This window comes from Saccopteryx leptura, chromosome 2 (genome assembly GCF_036850995.1).
Source record: "Saccopteryx leptura isolate mSacLep1 chromosome 2, mSacLep1_pri_phased_curated, whole genome shotgun sequence".
Lineage (NCBI taxonomy): Eukaryota > Metazoa > Chordata > Mammalia > Chiroptera > Emballonuridae > Saccopteryx > Saccopteryx leptura.
In genome coordinates this window covers 278408825-278424165 of record NC_089504.1, presented here as the reverse complement: position 1 = coordinate 278424165, position 15341 = coordinate 278408825, and positions in this window count along the sequence as shown.

Here is a 15341-nt window from a genome sequence, read left to right as displayed (position 1 = left end):
ATTACTTACCAAGTATTTTATGTCAGATTTTCGCTAAGTTTGGCAGAATAAATCTTTATAAAACAACTTACTATAGTTAAATCTATCTTTTTATTTATACTTTGGTTGCTCCGCTACCACCCACCATGAAAGCTGGAATGCCCACTAGTGGGTGGTAGGGACCAGGTTGACTACCACTGCTCTGACCCATTGAACACTTTCTGTACTCTGCCAGAGAAGGAGTAGGTTAGGGTTTGTGGGGCTGAGGAGAAAAGACTTCCAAAAAGGCAAAATGGGAAGATAACATTTCTACAAATTTTACTGACTTTCTCTTTTTCCCAAGGCTGGATACTTTAAACCACAAAATCTAACACCAACCCCAGAGGGGAAAGGCTAGGGGAGTTCAGAGGAGTCACTCATTCAGCTGTTCATCAAAGCTCTGCGCCTGTCTGCTTTGTGTAAGACATGGAGGATGCTGAAAACCCTTTCTCTTTGAGCACCTCAAAATCTATCCTAAAAAACAGAGCTGAAAATAGGGAAATGACAGAGCGGCTCGCTAACTGCCAAAATGGAGTTATGATCTAAGGAAGAGCAACCAATTGCTGGAAGGGAGCTGGATGGGCACAGCTCTCCTCTCTCAATGACACACCCCTTGTCATACATTTCCCCCCATCCCAGCGCCTTATAAGTCCTTTGTGTTACCTCATGTACATCCTTCATGCCCAGCAATGCCCAGGACACGTGGCCATGCCTAGTGGTGCCACCCTGTGACCTCAGGAGGTAGGTGAAGGGCTATGGAGCCTTTATGGAATCTCTGGTCAATGCTCCCATTATACAGATAAGGAAACTGAGGCCCAGAAAGGGGAGATGACTTTCCCAAGATCACCACAGTGAGGTGGTGCTGCAGGAGATGTCCTCACTCTGACACACACACCTGGAAGGGTATGACTGAGAACTCTTGTGCTCTGTACATGGCTGAAGAAGGAAGGTAAGGAGTATAGGGGAAGGCAAAGGGGGTCCTGACTCCACTCTGAAGAGAGAAGCTCTGAAGCCAGGGAGGAGAGAAAGCAGGGGGAAGCACCTGTCAGGACAGGCTCAGATGGTAACAGGGCAGGAAGCTCATCCTAAGACACAGCGTCATCACTGACTGTCAGTTTTATTGGGTTCTTACAAGCCAGAGCCATTTAAAATTAAATTTATTTATTAATTAAAAATATTTTATTGATTGATTTTTAGATAGAGAGGGAGAGAGACAGAGAGAAAGAGAGCAACGTCGATTTGCTGTTCCACCCATCATACTTTCATTGGTTGATTCTTGCATGACTGGGGATTGAACCCACAACTTCGGCATGTCGGGACCATGCTCCAACAAACTGAGCTACTTGCCAGGGCTTAAAATTAAATTTAAATTAGTCAAAATCATCTCTGTCACTTCTCTTAGCAATATTTTTTCTGATCTATCTCCTTGGGCTAGGGAAACAAACAAACAAAAATAAACAAATGGGACTATATCAAACTAAAAGTTTTGCACAACAAAGGAAACCATTTACAAAACAAAAACACAACCTACTGAATGGGAGAAGATATTTGCCAATGATACATATGATAAGGGATTAATATCCAAAATTTACAAAAAACTTATACCACTCAACACCAAACAACCCAAAAGCTAATCTAAAAATGGGTAGAAGACCTGAATGGACACTCTCCAAAGAAGACATACAGATAGCCAATAGACATGAAAAGATGACCAATGTCACTGATTGTCAGAGAAATGCAAATTAAAACCACAATGAGATGTCATCTCACACCTGTCACAATGGCTCTCATCAATAAATCAACACACAAGTGCTGGCGAGGATGTGGAGAAAAGGGAACCCTCTTGCACTGCTGGTGGGAATGCAGACTGGTGCAGCCACTGTGGAAAACAGTATGGAGATTCCTCAAAAGACTAAAAGTAGGCCCTAACTGGGTGGCTCAGTGTAATTCTGGGCATATATTTGAAGAAACCCAAACACACTAATTTGAAAGAATATATGCACCCCTATGTTTATTGCAGTGGTATTTACAGCAGCCACACTATGGAAGCAGCCCAGGTGCCCATCAGTAGATTAGTGAATAAAGAAGTTGTGTTACATATATACAATGGACTATTACTCGACCATAAAAAGGATGAAATCATACCATTTACAACAGCATGGATGTACCTAGAGGGTATTATGCAAAGTGAGATAAGTCAGTCAGAGAAAGACAAACACCATACGATTTCACTTACATGTGGAATCTAAAGAACAAAACAAACAAACAAAACAGAAACAGATGCATAGATACAGAGAACAGGCTGATGCTTGCTAGAGGAAAGGGGATTATAAAAAAGGTGAAGGGCCTGACCTGTGGTGGCGCAGTGGATAGAGCATCAACCTGGAACGCTGAGGTCACCAGTCAAACGCCAGGCTTGCCCGGTCAGGGCACATACGGGAAGCAACTACGAGTTGATGCTTCCCACTCCTCCCCCCTCCTCTCTCTTTCTCTCTCTCTCCTCTCTAAAATCAATAAATAAAATCTTAAAAAAAAAAAAAAGAAAAGAAGAAAAAGGTTAAGGGATTAAGAAGTACGAGAGTCATGGGGATGAAAAGTACAGCACAGAGGGTGTTGTCAGTTATATTGTAATAACTGTATGGTGTCAGGTGGGTACTGGAAATATTGAAGGACCACTTTGTAAAGTATATGATCGTCTAACCACTGTGCTGTGCACCTGAAACTAATGCAAAATAATATTGAATGTAAACTGTAGTTGAAAAATTAAAATAAATAAATATTAAATAAAATTAACATTTTATTTTCTTGGCCGAATTATCCACATTTCAGGTGCCCAGTGGCCACTTGTGGCTAATGTTGACGGAGCTGGACAGCACAGACAAAGCACATTTCCATCACAGCAGAAGGTTTTCTTTGGATGTTAAGTGGTTAATATCATTTAAAAAATATTTTTCTGGGTGTTATGAATACGTTTGTTGTAGAAAATTTAAAAAGGGAACTCCAATCACAGGTGGTTCCTTCCCCCCACTATTAGTATTTGACATAGGTCCTTACAGTCTTTATTCTTCCTTTAAAAGAAAATTCAAATAACACACCATCGCTGTAAAAAAAATATGCAAACACTATGGGGGCACAGAGAGCGAACGCTGTCCCAGGCCCTCCCAGAGGAGGGTGCTGTCAGCAGTTTGGCACACATTTGCCCTGAGTCTGCATCGCCCTCCGCCAAGGGGCCACTTTAACCACAGAATTTCCGTTTCACTGTTTTGCCCTCATGGTCCCTCTCCTTCCCTAACCCAAAGTGCCCCAGGGCAGCTGACGGTCCTCTGGGTGGGTCCCTGGACTCAGCAGCCCTCTGGTGGCCTCTGCTTTGGGCCCTCATTAGCACGCTTAGCCCTAGAAGCCCCTCTCCCCCTTTTCTGCACGCAGGCCCAGGGGAGGGGGCTGTGTGCTGTCCCCTCCAGTCATGTCCCGCAGTCCTAGTCCTCAGGGCAGAAGCACAATAGCAGAGCGGTCCAGAGCAGGGGTCTTGGATCAGACAGTCACATGTATCTAACCTTTCTAGGTCTCCGTTTTCTCATCTGAAAAATGGAGATACTATCTAACACCAAGTGTTGCTGTAAGAATTAAATGAGATAATAAACATAAAACCTTTCTCACATCAAGATAGCTACTATTGTCATTTTACAGATGAGAAAACAGGCTCAGCGAGATCTAGGGCACCTACCTCTCAAGGTTCTGCTGGCAGGAGGTAGCAGGAGCCAGGGCTCTAACCTGTGTGTGTCTGGCTCCAAAGCCCACGCTGCTGTCCCCACAGGGCAACGCCTTTCTCAGCCTTGCCCCAAAGCACTAGGACACCTTCCTTCAGGTCCACAGGGAAAGGAGGAGCAAGGGTGGCAGCAGCAGAACTGTAAGGTGGCCCCAAACCTCCGCCTTCGCCCAAGTGGGAGACCTGTAGGACCTGGGAGGGCACAGTCCCCTGCCATAGGCCCACCCTCCCCACTGCAGACTGGACACGCCTGCTGCATGTGCCTGCTCTCTGCGAACCTCAGTGTCCTCGCATGTACAGCACCCCTGCAGGCTGCCATGCCGGCTTCTGTGAGCTGCAACCCCAGGAAGCATCAGGAACCCAGACTCGGCCTTGACTGGGGGCGTGAGGGCGATTCTGTCCCTCAGACCCAACCAGACCCTGGCAAGGGGCAGGAGGGGCACTGTCAGTCACTGACCCCAAGTTACCCTGGCTCTCCCCAGGTTCCCTGAGGCCCTGAGGTGGGTGGGGTGATCAACAGGCCTGCTAGGTGAGAACAGGTCTTCAAGAAGGTTTAGAAGGGGTGTGTTGGGGAGGCTGCTACACCCAGGCCTAGGCGTGATCACTGCAGGGGGGCACGCCTGCCAGCGTCCTCTGAGGAGCCAGACAGGGCGGGCAGCTTCTCCCACAGGTCGGGCCTCTGGGCTCTCAGCAAGGAGTGAGCGGAGTTGGACACCCACCCCCTCACCATCCATCAGTGCCAGCTCACCAGCCCTGCCTTTCTGGGTGGTGGACAAGGAGGGCCAGGGAGCCAAACTTCATTTGCCCCAGAGCTGTGAGAACAGGAGTGTGGAACCTGTCCGCACAGGCCCAGCTGGCCAGAAGCCTCGTGTCTCTCAGCTGCCCTCCCCCAGAGGAGCAGGAGCAGACAAGGGCCACAGGTGACTCACCAATGAGCCATCTTCCCATCCCACCCCTCCAGCCAGCCCAGGACAGATCTTTGTCTCCTCACCACCAGCTTCTTCTCTCTGTACCCAGCCCTACTCCTGTGCTTTGTGCAACACATGCGGGTCCATGGGGCAGGTGTTTGCAGCAGATCCAGGCAGCCAGAGAAGACGCCTTTAGAAAGCAGACAGAGGCCTCGGGTCCCAGACCTGGCCTGCTGTTCCTTGCCCTGCCCCTTCTCTCCTCTACAAAGCAACACTCACTCTCCCTGAGTCCTGAGGAAAGGAGTGGCCATTCTCATTTCTCCATCTCTTTCGATGATGAAGCTAAAAGCCTACCTCAAATTTATTCCTTTCTGAAAGACCAAATGTGTGGGGTATTGGAGAGTCCCAGTCTATTCACTCCGTGTGGGACAGAGCTCACTGTTAGAAAGTATTTTCTGTTGCTGAGTTTCTATCTACCTCTCTGTAGCATCCACTTCCAGCTCCTCAAAGAGCTGAGTGCCCACTCCCGATCCCCGTCTATTCTATAATTCTTTGCTCTGAGTCACATACCTTCAGCTTTTCCTGTCCTTCCTCCCAAGACTGGTTTCGTGACATTTTGACCATGTCCTCTGGAAACATTTCCATTTATTCACGTTTTTCTTGTAACATGGTGTCCAGAACAGGGCTCGAGATTCCAGTCAAGGCCAGGCCAGCATGGAGAGTGACATCAAAACCTCACGTCCTAGACTGGGATGAGATGTAGATGCCTGAGCTCTAATGTCTGGCTGGCCAGCGCTGAGCTCGGGTCAGTGAACACCCCCTTGGCGGTTTTGGACCCATGTGGCTGTCTTACCATGTCCATGTTGAACGATATGCACAGGTCACCCCAGCCTGTGTCACTGCTGCCTCCAAGGATTTGGAGACCCCCCAGCTTGCCTTAGGGGGATATCCTGGTAGATGACTCCCCATGGAGGGACCCCCCAGGGAAAGGCAGTGCCTTTTAACAGGTTTTCACTAGAGGATTCCTTTCAGGGTTTGATGGAAAACACCATTCTCTTCCCAGAAAAATGTCCCTGCTCAAAGCTCTGCAAATGACACCAGGACTTCCTGCTGCCCATCCCTGGACCCCAGGTTAGGAATTCTCATCTGGAAGCTGATGCTTGAAAAATAAACTCTATGACAGCCTCCTGTTTAAACTATGGGGCCCAGGGCAAATTCAAAGTCATAACCTCTCAGACCAGTGCTGTGCTCGACAGTTCGCAAAGCATGTTCTCATACATCACTGCAGACAGATCCAAAATACAGATTATAATGGAACAAATAAGATGTCAAGGTCCAGGGAGGTGCAGTGACTTGCCCAAGGTCACACAGAGAGTCTGACCAGACTCTTCTACCCACAGGAGGTCTCAGAGAAGCCCAACCCCGTGGGGAAGACACGATGAAGAATCAGCTCCACTTGGCCGCTGGGGACATTGGTCCTGACTGTGCCCACTGGGCTCCTACTGCTGACCCACAGAGGTACAGCCAGCCTAGCCACTGCGGTGAGCTGGGATTCTAGTGGCCTCCTTCTTGGCAAAGGCAGAGAAGGGCCTGTTTGCCAGACTACAATTTGTGGGAGGGCAGGGACAAGGGCGGAAACCAAGCCCGGAGCCTGAAACTCAGGAACCCAGGAGACAGAGAAAGAGCCTCCGGGCCTACCTCTCCCAAGAGCACAGTCACCTCCGCTGGCAGGAGGAGCACACACCCAGGAGAATGAGATGGAGTCGCGGGGGGAGTGCAAGGCAGGGTGCACAGCACAGCTGAGTGTATGCGGCATACCTACAGGCACCAGAACTGACAGAGGTCAGTGTTTAAGTTTCCAAAAAACTCATGATCCCTACAAACCCCTCTATTTGAATCAGAAAATGCCTCAGACTGTAAGGTGCAGCACGGCCCCGCAGGAGGCTGGGCCCAGGGCCCGGCTCCTTCCACGAAGCCTGTGTTTGAACCCTACCCAGTCTGTCTGTCACTACCTGCCCCCTAGGTTCCCCTAGTAGCTGCCGCTCTGAGCTCAGTATCTCACTGCACACCTGAAGAGGGGCTCAATCACATTTGTTCAGTAAGCGCTAGAAACTAGAAATGAAGGACTATCTTTTACCTCCACTTTTTCTGTGACTGCCAGCTGGGTCTAAAACCATGCTCGAAGACACCCCTCAATGCCCCTCCCCTTTAACTGCAAGCCTGTAATAGCCTTTAAAAAACCCTCTAAAGAATCATCTAACAGCTTTATCCAGGCTCGGGGTGATGGGAAAGGTTCAGGACACTGTCATTTCTGTCTTTCTCACGACTGGAGTATTTTCCTTTGCTCCAAACAGTTGGCAAAAATGGGCAGAAAAGGGGTCCAGAGCTTGGAGCGTTGCTCTACAGGCAGCTGAATGGTTCTCCTTCCCCACAGCCTGGCCCAGGGCTGGGGGTTCGCCGAGGGAGGGGCTCAGGTTTGCCGTGGGCGGGCTGCTGCTCGGGCCTTTGATTATTCACTCTTACTGCAATCAATGCATGCGTTCATATTGATTTTGTGCATCTGTCTCCTCCACTGGACTGCCAGGGTCTGTCATTTGACTCCATTCAGGATCGTCAGGGCCTGATACGACTAAGACCTGGTGGATGCTCAAAACATGTTGAAACCAACGTGCACTGAAGCCTCCCTGTCCGTCTTATTTCTGGGGCACCCTGTCTCTCTTCACGGAAAGAGCTTCTGAGCGCTACCCTCGCTGAAACAGGGGGCGGCGGCCCTCTCCTCTGGCTGCTCCGACACCAGCTTCTGTTGTGGTTTATTTCCAGCCCCACACTTGCTTCTTACGTTTTCCTGCCACCTGGCCTGAAGCTGACCCCCACCCCCAACAACAGCCTACCCAGAAGGCTATTCACCCACTCCAGCCTGCTGACAGCCCTCGCCCCCACCACAACCACAACTATTTTTAGCAGAATCTCATGTTTTTGACATCCTCCCCCGCCCCCGCCCATCATTCACCCACTGGTGTCACTTCCCTTTTCTAATAGCAACGAAGTCAAGGCTGGTGGGTTTCACTTGCCTTCTCTTTTGCTCATCCTGGCAGTCTATAGATTTCTTAGAGGGTGGATGACTCTTGGGCCCAGGTTTGTCCCCCCCAGACTGTAGCCTGGAGCCCTAAGCATTTAGAGGCCTGACCTGGAGGTCCTTAGACACATTTGCTTTTCTTAAAGCTGCCCCAAAATAAAGAATTCTCCATCATTTCTTAGGTCAGAATCCCAATATCTGACCCAATTTCTCAATCTCACCTCAAGCTTTCCTGCCCTTAGGGTGGCCAGATTCAGCAAATAAAAATTCAGAACACACACATTGAAATGTGACCTTCAGGTAAACAACAGTTTTTTAGTTCAGCATGTCCTGGGCTGAATATCATACTAAACAAGTATTTGTTGTTTATCTGAAATCCACATTTAGACAGGTATCTGGAGTTTACCTGCAGCCCTGCCTGCTGTATTGCTTCTTTTTTTTTTTTTTAATTTTTTTAAAAATTCATTATAGAGAGGAGAGAGAAGGGGGGAGAGAGAGAGAGAGGAGAGAGAGAAGGGGGGAGGAGCTGGAAGCATCAACTCCCATATGTGTCTTGACCAGGCAAGCCCAGGGTTTTGAACCGGCGACCTCAGCATTTCCAGGTCGATGCTTTATCCACTGCGCCACCACAGGTCAGGCTGTATTGCTTCTTACAAGAGCAGCCGTTTTCCAGTGTTTTGGTGTCAGGATGCCTTCACACTCTTAAAAATTACTGTGGACACTAGAAGAGCTTTTATGTGGGTGAGGTGATATTTATCATATTAGAAATGAAAACAGAAATTTATGAAAATACTACTAATTCATTTAAAAATAACAGTTTAGGCCCGGGCTGGTTAGCTTAGCTGGTTGAGAGCGTCGTGCCGAAACAAGGTTGTGGGTCAGGGCACGCACAGGAAGCAGCCAATGAATGCATGACTGAGTGGAGCAGGTGAATGGTCCCCTGTGCCCTCCCCCCATCCTTTTCTCTCTCTGTCTTTCTAAAAATAAAAAATTAAGCCCTGACCGGATAGCTCAGTTAGAACATTGTCTAGAGTGTAGAGGTTGCTGGTTCGATTCCTCGGTTGGGGCACATACAGAAGCAACTCAATGTTCCTGTCTCTCCCTGCTTCTCTCAAATAATAATAAAAAAAATAATAATAAGTTTAAAAATAACTGATAATTCATTACATGTTTATATAGATAAAAACTTTTCATGGAAAATAGCTATATTTTCCAAAGCAAAAACAATTAGTGACGAAAGTGGCATTGTCTTTATGAAAAAGAGCTAGATTCTTTTTTTTTCTTAAGATTTTATTTGCCCTGGCCAGATAGCTCAGGTGGTTAGAGCGTCATCCCCAAGCACAGAGTTTGCGGGTTTGATCCCGGTCAGGGCACATACAGGAACAGATGTTCCTGTCTTTTCCTGCTCTCTCTAAAATCAATAAAATAAACATTTCTTTAAAAAATATAAAAAATAAAAAAGGTTTTAATTATTGATTTTACAGAGTGAGGAGAGAAGGATGAGAAGCGAGAAGTATCAGCTCATAGTTGCTTCGCTTTATTTGTTCACTGCTTCTTGTATGTCCCTTGACCTGGCAAGCTCAGGGTTTCAAACTGGCAAGCTCAGCATTCCAGGTTGACACTCTATCCACTGTGCTACCACAGGCTAGGCAAAAGCTAGATTTTTTTTTAATTAAATGAGAGCAGGGGAGGGAGAGAGACAGACTCCCGCATGTGCTCAGGCAAGCCCCCTATGGGCAATGCTCTGTCCATCTGGGGTGTTGCTCTGTTGCTGAGCAACAGAGCTATTTTCAGCACCTGAGACAGAGTCTCCACAGGGCCAACTAGCTGAAATCAATTGAGTCAATCTTAAACCAATCGAGTCATGTCTGAGAGAGGGAGAGAGAGAGGGAGAGAGAAGGGGAGGAGGAGGAGCGGAAAAGCAAATGGTTGCCTCTCCTGTGTGCCCTGACTGGAATTGAACAGGAAACATCCACATGCCAGGCCGATGCTCTACCACTTAGCCAATTGACCAGGACTGACAGCTGGATTCTTAAAAAATTCTTTTTTAATTTTAAATTGTGGTAAAAACACATTTACATAAGATTTACCATTTTAACCATTCAGTAATGTTAAGTATATTCACATTGTTGGATTTTTATATTTCCTTCAGCAATTTGCTGTTATGTCAAATGCCATGAAGCTCCTGGAAAATTCCACTCTACACTCATAAAAGAGTTAGTGTGAAAAAGGCAAATGATGTTTTCACATTATTAGAAAAACAGTTTTAGCCTGACCTGTGGTGGCACAGTGGATAAAGCGTCAACCTGGAAACACTGAGGTTGCTGGTTCAAAACCCTGGCTTGCCTGGTCAAGGCACATATGGGAGTTGATGCTTCCTGTTCCTCCCCCCTTCTCTCTCTCTCTCTCTCTTTTTCTCTCTCTCCCCCCTCTCTAAAATGAATAAATAAATAAATAAAAAATTAAAAAAAAAACAGTTTTGACTTTGTATATCCTCTGAAAAGATTTGGTGAACTCCCCAGGGGTCCCTGGACCACATTTTGAGAACCAATGCTCTAGCGCAATGCCAGAGACTTCAGTGGTGATCAGTATTGGCTCCTTTGCCTCTCGGGGGTGGAGTGACACTGCACACAGAATTTGATGTGATTCCAAACTGGTTCTTATTTCCGAGACAAGTAGTGGGTGAAAGGCTGGATCCTGCCTAGTGCCTTAGTAAGAATTGAAAAGTGGGTCTAAAAAGACTCTGACCCAAGGGACCTGGGCAAGGGACACAGGCTGCACAGTCCACCAAGCTGACAAGTGAGAAAGAGAGAGAGCTGCAACTCTGTCTCATCCTGAGGCTTTAAAAGGCATCTAATAAAGGCATCCCCAACACCAGGCAGGGAGAAAAGAATAGATGAGTCTGGTGCTAGCTCTGGCTCCTTGGGAGCAGGGCCAGTGAGCCAGCTGCTTGCTGCCCCACCCCACCCCCAGCCATGGCTGGCAAGGGAAGGGAAGCTGCCTGACTCCTTCCCTCATTCCCACTTGGTCTGTATCTGCTCAGTCTGACCTTTGCTGTCATTTTCCGCAATGGCTAAGTGAGTGGAGTCTAACATTGGCTGTGAGGAAGGACAGCTGGACAGTCACATTTCAGCTGAGTGGCATCAAGTGAGACCCTGCCTCAGGGCCTAGGCACCTAAAACCCCCAGTCAGGCAAGCTTATCCTTTTACTGACCAATCTATTGACCAAAAAGTGGGGACCCAAAATAGTCAGTGGTCTATCCCACATTCATACCAGTGGTCCCATTACAACCAAGGCACTTGAGAGTCTCACATATTATCCATACCAGACATACACCCTTAGCACATTTACCTCTGTGCTGTTCACAGTCATCCTGTAGGTGTTCATTTATAGCTTCAACTTCATTATATATAAATATAAATAATATATAATGAAGTTGAATATATATATAAATTCCTTGAGGGAAGAGACCATACCTTCATTGTTTCTGTATTTTTCATGGCACCTCGTACAATAGTAAGATCTCAATACATGTTGTAAGTTTATTAGGGGATGGGTTTTACTGATTTAACTATCAGATTCCCTTTTATAAGGGACTGGGGCTAAGAAAGTGGGTGGAGGCCCTTTATTAAACATTTATGGGGGACCCACTCTCACTCCTTAGCTTTCCTTTGTTGAGATTGCACTTACAAAGCATGTTCATGCGTCATCTTGTTTAATTGCTGCAGGAGCACGACTGGTGTGAGTGGACTGTGAAAGTGACCCTTGCAATGTGCTCTGCCTAAAGAAGGAATGTGCTAAGCCAGGGAAGTTGTCTCTGTGGCACCAAGTCTGTGTATGAGGTGCTTTCCAGAGCTCTGCTTGGAGAGGGTGTCCTGAACAAGCTACTTGGTGCATCCTGGCAGAGGCTGGCATGCCCTAAAGACCATTCGGCTAGCTCTCCTTGCCTAGCTTGCATGCTCTGAGTCCACTTCCCACTGAACTGGAGCTTCCCCTTGTAGGAAATTGTCAACAGATAGCGAAGTGCTCATCAGCAGATCCAGGCATCTGGTTGGTTTGACAGCCGTTCTATTTTCCATAATAAATCAATGAATTGGCATTCCGGTTGTATCTGTTCATCTGGAGATTTGTGAGTCTGGCCTGGTGTCTCCCAAGCCTGTGGCAAGCAAGTTTTCTAAACAGCAAAGGGAGGCCCAGACCCTGACTTACAAAAAGGTCTCTAGGGCAACCTGGCCAGCATGTGAGCTCTGTCAAAGGGCCAGCCTGCTCTCCAAGGTACCTGGCCTCTCCAATGGCTTTTGCTTTCACAGAGAATTAATTGGGCACCAGGCTTGCAGGCAGAACAAGCCAGGAGTCCTTTACTGGAGGGGGAGCCATGCCAGTGGCTGCCAGCCAGGGGTAGCAGGACTGAGAGACTGCAGGCAGGCCAGGAGGGTGATTCACAGTCCAGCCGGGGGGAGCTTCAAAAGGTCATCACAGCCTTTCCCCAGCTTCCAGGTGGGGTATGCAGTCAGTCCGGCTGAACTGATGAGTGTCCCACAGTCCAGAGCCCAAGTCAATGCAGACTGGAGCTGGGAGAAAGTGTTGCAGAGTAGGGAGGAGGTGGTACTCCTGGGCCCGCAACTCCAAAGGCAGAGCTGAGCACTTCCACCCGGAAACGGAGAGTTGGCCTCTGAGGCTGGGAAAGTCCTGGCTGGCTGGGTCTGTTTATCACGGAGCTGAGTCAGACTGACCCTACCTCCTGAAAAGCTCTGCTGTTTTTAGAATTCCATTAGTCAACGCCAGCCCCATAGCCTTCCTTTCCTCTGGGAATTCCTTTGGGGGGGGGGGATGGAGAGGAAGACTGGCCCTTTCCAGGAGCCGGAAACGTGAAATCAGAGTTTTTGCCCATTTATGGACTTGAAGCCCCTCCCCCACCGGAGGATTACTCATTCCCCTAGCATGCCCTAAAAGTCTGGGGAGAGGGTATCGGTGGGACTGAGAAAGTGGGATTAGCTCTGGGGAGGGCCAGAGACTGGAGAGAGAAGGGAAGAGAAGACTGATAAGCATGGGGAATTCTTGATGCAACTGGTGAGGGGAGGATTGAAAAGTCAAAAAGGGGTAGAATGAGAAGGAGAGAGAGAGAGAGGCCTATGTCCCAGACAGAGCTGCCAGCCTGGAGGAATGAAATTCCTCCAGAGGAAGAAGCTCCATGGAGGTGGTTAAGGGCCCTCACTTGGAGGAAGTTCTCAAGTTTCAGTGTGATCAGAGCCACTTTCCAGGCTTGTTAAAATGCAGATTCCTGGGCCCTTGGTGGGCTGTGCTCAAGCTCACTAGTGATCTGAAGAAGGAAATTCTGAAAAGCAGGAAGAAGCCTGGTAACTGGAGAGCTGGCTCATCCTCTGGGGGCCTCAGTTATACGACGTAACTCCCAACCCCTCTGCCCAAGGTGACATTTCTAATGTTTTTATAAAACCAGTAAAAGCCTTTAAAGATGTTCAGTCATGGAGTTTCAGAGCCAGAGGGTCTAGAGAACCTTTCAGTACTGCCCCTCGTTGTATAGATGGGGAAACCAAGTCTCAGGAAGGTTCAAGGTTATGATGGACCACTTCTCCCAACCCTCCCTCTTCCCTGAGAGAAAGCCCCTCAGTCTTTCTGAGAAGCAAGCAGGCAGATCTGCTGACCAGCTCAGCAACACCCATCTCCCCGACTGTCAAGCTTTCACACACAACTGATCAGCTAAGGAAATAACTGCTTTTTTATTCAATAAAGTTCTAGATTCTGCAAGTCAGAAACTTCTGAGATCAAGTCCAACTTTCCACCTCTAGTAGGAATTCCTTCTAGTAAGGAATTTCTATCTCCAACTCCCATCTCTTCCCCAAATTTCAGACTCTTTCTTCCTCTTATGCTACTGCGGGCCTAAGGGCTCCCAGCTCCCCCAACACCACTCTACCTGCAGCTCTTCTCCATCTCAGCTAATGGACACGCCAGAGGTATTAAAAAAAAATCAAAAGCCAGATCATGCCACTTCCCTTGTTGAACGCTGGTTCCCCATTTCCTTCAGAATAAAAGCCATAGCCTGTATAATGGCTCCCAGGCCCAATGTAATCTACCCTTCACCCCTTATTCCTCTTGATCCTATCTGTTACTGTCTCCTTCACTCCAGCCTCATTGGCTGTTTTAGAATTTGCCTGATCTGCTCCCACCTGAAAGTCTATGTTTGGCTGTTCCTCCATTGAAACACTATTCCTCCAAATATCCGCATGGTCAGCTCCCTCCCTTCTTCAGGTCTTTGCACAAATGTCGTATTCGCAGTGAGACCTTTTTTGATCATCTCTTTGCCCCCTTCATTCCAATACTCCATTCCCATTCTCCTAATATACATACTTATTAGCTGTTGATACAGTATCTAATTTTTTAAAGAGGATATTAAATAGTTTATTGATTACTCATGATAATAGATGCTACACAATCTTCTTTCCCATCTATAATTGTACCCTTATTCAATTTAGATATATTGCATAGGATGTGCCAACAACCATTAATACAAATAAGCTTTTAATGGTGAATGTCATAGCATAGTAACTGTCAATTCAACTACACCAAGATTTCTGAAGACAATGGCTTCTGCAGCCAAGCAGACTGTAAATAAATTTCATATGGAAACTGTTATCACCCTGAAGGAATTCTAACTTCACATTAATGGCTTCAGAGTAGACTAACTTTACGCAGCACATCTTTAAGATGACACACTTGATCCTGGCTGGCTGGTTCAGTAGATAGAGCATCAGCCCGGCATATAGACATCCCAGGTTCGATTCCCAGTCAGGCCACACAAGAGAAGTGACCATCTGCTTCTCTCCCCTCTCTCCCTCTTCCCCTCCCACAGCCAATGGTTCAATTGGTTCGAGCCCTAGGTGCTGAGGATAGCTCAGTTGGTCTGAGCATCAGCCTCATGCGCTAAAAATAGCTCAGTTGATTCAAGCATAACACCAGATGGGTTGCCAGGTAGATCCTGGTAGGGGTGCATGCAAGAGTTGTCTCATTATCTCTCCTACTCTCACTTTAAAAAAAAAAGAGCCTGACCTGTGGTGGCACAGTGGGATAAAGTATCGACCTGGAACACTGAGGTTGCCGGTTCGAAACCTTGGGCTTGCCTGGTCAAGGCACATATGGGAGTTGATGCTTCCTGCGCCTCCCCCTTCTCTCTCTCTCTCTCCTTCTCTCTCTTTCTCAGTCCTCTCTCTCTAAAAATTAATAAATAAAATATTTTTTAAAAAGAAAAAAATTTTTAAAAAAAAAGAAAGAAGAAGAAGATACACTTACCAGAGACATGATCAGCCTATTTCACTTAGCAATCAACAGCATGGGTGCAAAAAACTCTACATTAAAACCCTTAGTTGGAATGCTTTATGCTTTCCATTGAACAGAAACAAAAATAACCTGTTATATGGTTAATCACAAATACAGCCCTCAAGTTTTTTGCCCATTCATGTGAGTATTGTGTAGGACGTGTTTTCTTTGTAGCAGCTGGGCCTTGCCCCACTATGCTTGGCTGAATTCACAAATCCACTGTAACCTGTAGCTTCCCGG